This window comes from Cenococcum geophilum (genome assembly GCF_001692895.1).
Source record: "Cenococcum geophilum 1.58 unplaced genomic scaffold K441scaffold_10, whole genome shotgun sequence".
NCBI classification, from domain to species: Eukaryota; Fungi; Ascomycota; class Dothideomycetes; order Gloniales; family Gloniaceae; genus Cenococcum; species Cenococcum geophilum.
The window spans coordinates 1,532,891-1,539,969 of record NW_027137568.1 but is presented as its reverse complement, the minus strand read 5'-3'; positions in this window follow the sequence as shown (position 1 = coordinate 1,539,969).

Sequence of the window (7,079 nt, the reverse complement as noted above, 5' to 3'; positions counted from 1 at the left end):
CTTTATTGCCTTATGAATAGCCTTAGCTCGTTATATAACGGAGGGAAATAGTAGAGAATTATTAGTTATTTAAGGGTAGGCGCTAAAGACTAGTAATATAGGTATAAGTCCATCTGGGCTAGCGGAATTGTTAATAGCTTTAACAGCTATTTATAAGGTAAGTTCTTCGCTAGTATCCTTTAGTTTTAAAGAGATAATCTTATATACGCGGTGTAATGGCGTATAATATCGTTCTACTTTTCTAATACTATTATATGCCTTAATAGGGACTTCCTTAACCTTAATTACTATTGCCTTTATTTATTGTTGAAACTCTATAGATAAGAAGTTCTTTTTTACGTTATAGATAATTTAATTAGGGGGTCCTAAATAGATATTAATCTAGTATAATTAAAGGGTCTCCTATACGTTTCTGGCTAATATATCTTTTAAAAAACGCGCGGCTTAGAAGGAGGTTAAGAAGTTAATAACTTAGAGTACTAGCTTGCCGCTAAGATATATAACGTTAATAATAATATAGAAGTTAAAGTCGTAGTTATTCTTAAGGGTAAACTTAAATCGGCTAGGGGACTTCTGGTTTATTTGGTAGTAATAGCAATATTTTATAAGATGCTTAATTGCCTTAACCTTAACTTTATAGCCTACTTACTAAAGAACCCTAAGCAATTAATAAATGGATAGGTAGCTAAAATAATGGTATAGTTAGCGTAACTCTAATTTAATTAAGTGGCTTTAAGTAACGCTCTTTTCTAGTTAATAAAGGAGTAACTAGGGGTAACCCTACTTGCGTATAACGGGCACCCAATTATCTCCTTAGATAGTATATTTTTAAGGTTATTAAGCTTAACACCTAATTTATCTATATCTCTAATATAAAATAGAAATAGGGTATTTATAGGAACAATATAAAAACTAATGTACCCTAAGGGGGTTTAAACCCTAATTGTGCTAAGAGAGATTATAGTACCTTTGCTAAAATGAATTATATACTAGCCTACTGTTAAATAGTTAATCTAAATAGAGCTATTAAGCTGCTAAAGGGCTCGAACTTAAGGTTCTCCTACTATAGATACTCCTACGGCTCTAGTATCCGGTATAATACTATAAAAGACGTTTACTAAGTATCTATTGTTAAAGGAAAACGCGGGGCTCTCCTTTAGCTTATTAAAGATATTTAACTTTATAATAAAATAGAGCGTAGATTGGTTATTAAGGATAGCAACGGTTTATATACTATTTACCTTACCATACTTAGTAAAGTATTGGTTAGGTAAGTAGTCCTCAATTTTTATATCTATAAGGAGCTATTCGGTCTTATTAACCTTACCCTTAAGGTCTTTTACGCCTTTATATTAAACTAAGAAGCTTTAGAAGTAGGCTGTAGTAACCTTATAATTTTTAACGTTTCTTATACTCTAACGGAACTTATTATATACCTCTTTTTGCTTATTAAGGGAGTATCTAGTTAACTAGCAATTTGGCTTCTTATAAATATAGCATTTCTTCTAGCAATTACTTTAAAATAAACCTCTATAAGGACCTCTATAATTACCTTATAGTTAATATTAATTATACCCTCTTCTATATTCCCTACCGCGGCTACTATATATTTAATTAGTCTAGTTATAATTATATTGGTTAGGAATACTTAGTTGGGTAGGGTTTTTGGTATAGAACTGTTAAGATTCTTATGTTTATATTATAGTACCTACGGTAGAGCGTAGCTTAGTATATACTCCTTTAAATATATCTATAGGTTTATATAGCGCTAAGTTATACTTAGGAACGTTATGGCATACTAAGATAACCTAGTCCCTTAGGTTGTTTTTATTTTAGTAAGTTTTGGTAAAGCTATATTAGATTTTCTAGAGTTTATTAAAGAGTAGTTAAAGGCACTCTAAATAAGTCTTTATTAGGTTAGAAGCAATAACTCTTTAAAATATAGTCTCCCGCCATTTAGATATATAAAGTTAGCGATTCTTATTAGTCTTAAAGTGGGCTCTAATAAGCTAAAGCATTGCATTAAAGTTATAGTTTTTACCCGTAATATAGTTGTAATAGAATATTGCCGCTTATCCCTTTAATATAATAGAGAAAGCGTAATGGTACTAGTGGCGTTAAATTTTAACCTTATTGTAATAGTTATAAAAGACCTATAGTTTTGCTCTAAGCATTTCGTATAGTTCTTCTTTAAACTTCTTTTTTTTATTTAAATATACCTTTATTAGATTCGTAACTTCTTATAGTAAAGGCTTACCGGTTAGCTGGAGTAGAGGAGGTAAAGGCAGAGCAACTTTAAGTAGGAGAGCACCTCTAGGTGGGAGAGTAGCTCTACGTGGGGGGTTAGTGTTTTAGGGGTTTTAATACGAATTAAAGTTGCCTTCTAAAGAATATGGGTTGTTTTTAGGTTTCCGTAGTTAACGTATAATTTTAGCTTCCGTCTATATTGGTTCTTCTATACTAGTAATAACGGCCTAAATATTGCTAGTAATTAGGTTACCGTTCTTAGTAATATATACCCTATTCCTATAAAGGAAGTCTTAAAAGTCCTAAATAATATTAATGTTGCTAAGTGCCTAGGTATTAGCAGTCCATCCTACGAAATCCTCCCTAAAATACTCCTATAGTTATAAGTCGGCGTAGTATCTATTTTGGTAGAATATAATATAGTGTAGGAGAAAGCTATTAACTTATTTTGCGGTATAAGTTATTATATTAAAGGCGAATTCGTCCTAATCTTTATTAATAAGTTTCGCGTGCTTAGCTACCCCTAGTGGTAAGAAGTCTTTCTAGTTATTTAAGATAGGCGTAGCTATATTTTTAGAGGGAGGGAAGTGTTATTAGTGTAGGGATTATTGTTTAGTACGCGTTCGTGATGTATATTTATTATTTGGTACGCGTTTGTCGTTTAGTACGCATTCGTGACGTGTATTTGCGGTTATGGGGCTTAGGACTAGTTCTAGCCTTAAATCGCGAAGACTTATAAAGCGTGTTATTCTGCGTGATAGACGCAAGAATTTATAATCTTAGAAAGGCTTAGGACCAGTTCTGGCCTTTAGATCCTTAGATTTGTGGAAGAGTTCTATTTAAGGTTTAGGACCAGTTCTGACCTTAAAAGACAGCTTCCTCTAGCACGAGTAGCACTGGTATAGTGGCTCGTCTCTTCTTAGTGGAATACCTAGCTGTTCTGTAGTATAATAGTGAAGTTAACCACTAATCAGTATTGGTTACATAAGGGGATATTACGTAGCTACGGTTCGTAGATAGTATAATGATTGTTATTATTCTCTTCTTAAAGAAAGGGGTGAGGAACTTAAGGTTCCTCACCACGCTAGTGCCGCGGCGGCACGTGATAGCAACTTGCTATATGTGACGGCAATATGCCTTATATGGTGACCATTTGCCTTTATTCCCAACAGTTAGAGTATTAGTCTTTTAGCCTTAGCTACCTAGACAGTATATAATTAAAAATTAGAAATAAAATAGATACTCTAACTAGCGGGCTTAGCGGTGGCTTAGCTATTTTATAGTTATAAAGTACTATAAGTTCTTATATTTGCTAAGAACCCTAATTAGAAATCTAGTGCCTTCTAGTTTAGGTCGCTATTATTTAAAATATTTAATAATAGCTAGCGGCTCCTTATTATAGATCTTATAGTTATATATTTAGCTAGGCTTAGTTATTTTAAGAAGTATGCTATAGGGTGTAATACTCTACTCTTATTATATTAAGACAGAATGCCTCTGGTAATATAGTTAGATAAATTAGCTTCTATAACACTTATTTAGTTTATATTTAAGTATTAGAATATAAGCGCGGTAGTAAATATAACCTTTAAATAGGTAAAGGCCTTCTTATATTCCTTATTAAAGATAAAGGCTTTATCCTTTTAGGTTAGAGCTATAAGGGGTAAAACTATAGCAGAGAAGTTATTAATAAACTATTAGTAGAAGTTGGCAAATCCTATAAAGACTCTTGCGTCCTTAACGTTCTTAGGTTCTTACTAGTTTATAATTACTTTAACCTTCTTTAGGTCTATTTATATACTATTTATAAAAATAAGGAGTATAGAAGATATCTAGATAAAAACGTAGGGTATTATTTATATAATATTAAAAAAAAGCTTAAAGTGTTTATAAGGCCGAAGGGTATTACTAAGTACTTAAACAATCTATATTAGGTACGAAATTTAGTTTTATTAAAAGTGATTTTAGGGCCTAGGGCCAGCTTTCCGCTATATTAGCTAACCCCCTAGAGCTATACGCCAGCTTTCTGCCATATTAGCTAACCCCCTATAGCTATATGCTAGCTTATGACTATAAAATAAAATTTGTTACTATTATTACATTTATTACTATTAGGGTATTAAAATCCTAAAGGCCTCCTCGTAGGCTCTAACCAGGCTTTAGTAGGACTTTAATTTTCCTAATTATCTAAATCGTCCTAAGTACTATTAGGTCCCCGCTATATTCCCAATAGCCTCTATATATACCTTTGCATACCCCTTATATACCTAAATACCACCTTATTTTTTACTTTTCCTTATATTTTCCCTATCTAGGGAGGTACCAGAACAATAGCTAGCAGACTATAACTAGAACTAGACAACAGTTACTAGAACTAGATAATAACAACTAGCTAGTAAATACTATAATAGTTTAATTAATTAATCGATTAAATTGAACTAGAGCCTTAATATAGCCTATTACTAAATTAAATCGGATTAAGGCCTCCTAGGAAGGCACCTTAAATAACTACTATTTAAACTAACTCCTCTTTTAAATTAAATTAGATACTAATATTGGTAGGTAGTAGGCCTAGTTAGGAAATCGGTATATAACCAGCAGAATATCGGGAATACCGCTAATTGACGATTTAGAGCCTCTACGTAAGGTTCCCCCTTACTCCTTAATTAATCGCTTAAAGCCTAAGCGGTAGTCTCCCTAAAAAGATATAGAGCTTCTATAATAGATATAAGCAAATAGGTAAGAAGGTAGGTAGGTATATAGATATATAGGTAGGTACGTAGGTAGGTATATAGGTATATAGGCAGGTAAATAGATACGTAGATATGTAGGTAAGTATATAGATATATAGGTATATAGGCAGGTAGATAGGTACGTAGGTAAGTATATATATACGTAAGTAGGTATATAGGTACGCAGGTAGGTATATAGGTAGGTAAATAAGCATTGGACCTAGTTAGGAAATCAGTATATAGGTAGCGGATTATCTAAACTAGCTAATTAACAATTCAGAACCTCTGCAAAAGGCTCCCCCCTTTAACTACTATTAATTTAATTTTATGAATTTTAATTTTATAAATATTATAGCTATAGGAAATGTTATAAACATTATAGTTATAGGAAATATTATAAATATTATAACTATTAGATACAATGTGGCTAAAGTAGCTAAAGTGGCCCCAGGCTAGTATAAAGAAGTATATGTAAGCAGATTAGCAGATCTAGCTAAAATAACCTAGGGCTAGCCTTAGGCTAGCCCCTACTACTCTCCTATTTTCCTAATAAGTAAGCCATTTATCTTCTTTTATAATATAGATATTACGGCACTGACCTAACGTATACTATTTTATACTATCTTATACTATTTCCTACTATTAACTAGCCTACTACTAGTGACTTAGCGGCTGGCCCTACTATTTATATACAATACCCCCTTTCTACCATTCTTTCCCTCTTTATATTATAACGTAGTTATTTAGTCTACTTTATTATAGTACTGTAACAGTTTATAATATCTTTAATTTACGCCCTATCGCGATTACTAATTCCTTATACCCTAGCTAATTAACCTTCGCCCTAGAGCAATCGCGACCTACGCGCGCCTTTACTAAAACAGATATATCCCTAGCATAGTCCTAAAACGATCCTTAGTTTTTGCCTAGTACCTAAATAGGCGATACTAATAACACCAAAATAGCCGAAACCTAAAACCCTTACGATGTTTTTGTAGACCTCTTTATAGAGATATACCCTAATATTATATAGACAATCCGCCGCTTCCTACTATACCCTAAGACCTTTAAGCCTAGTAAAGCTAACCTTACCCTTATTAACTATACTAATAAGTTCCTTAATAATATTATAGTAGGACTATAATATATATATAATATAAACACCACTAATAAGAAAGCTAATAAAAACCTTAGTACCCTTATTACTTCCTAAATAGGAACTATTAACTTCTAGGTAAAGACTATCGCCGTTTTAAAAAAATTAACCCCTATAATAACGGTAGTAACCTAGTAGAAAAAACGGAAATCTAAAGACCCGCTAATATTTAGCGGAAAAGGCACCCCACTAAAATAATAAGCTAATTTTAAAACCTAGTATATTAAGATTATGGGAGTCTTTAACTGGGACTAGGACTACTTTAATATAGTTTAGTCCTAAATCCTTTATATCTTAGATATACTAGAGGATAAGGCCTATAAGTTTATTAAGTATGGCCTAGAGCTTATATATAAGAACCTAAACAACATATTTACGTAAAAATAGCCTACTAAGGAAGATATGCTTAAAGACCTTACTGCCTACTATAAGGTCCTTAATATAACCTAGGTCGTAAAAAATAAGCTTAATTATTTCCTCTAAGGCGAGCATAACTACTAGTCCTAAAAGGGAAAGCTTAATAAGCTAATAGTCCGCGCCAAAAAGATAGATAAATAGAAGGTGGACTTATTCTAAAAGTTTATCTTTTTAAAGATGGAAGAGCTAGTACTTAGACTTACCTATAAAATTAATAATAGCGACTATATAGGTTAGAGTAAGTAGATAGATATATTTATTAAAAAATTTATAAATTATATATACTGAGCTAACCTTAAGAAGAATGCTAACTACCGCCTACCTACCTAAGCCTCTACCCCTATATTAACCCTAACCCTAGTAGTAACTAAAAAACCTATAGACCTTAATAGAATCTTAAATACGGAGTATAAGCGCCGCGTTAATAATAGATTATACCTTACCTATAGCCTACCTAGCCACTAAAAGGACGCCTATAACCCTATTAAGATAGTAAACCTAATCCTAATACTACCCTATTAAATAAT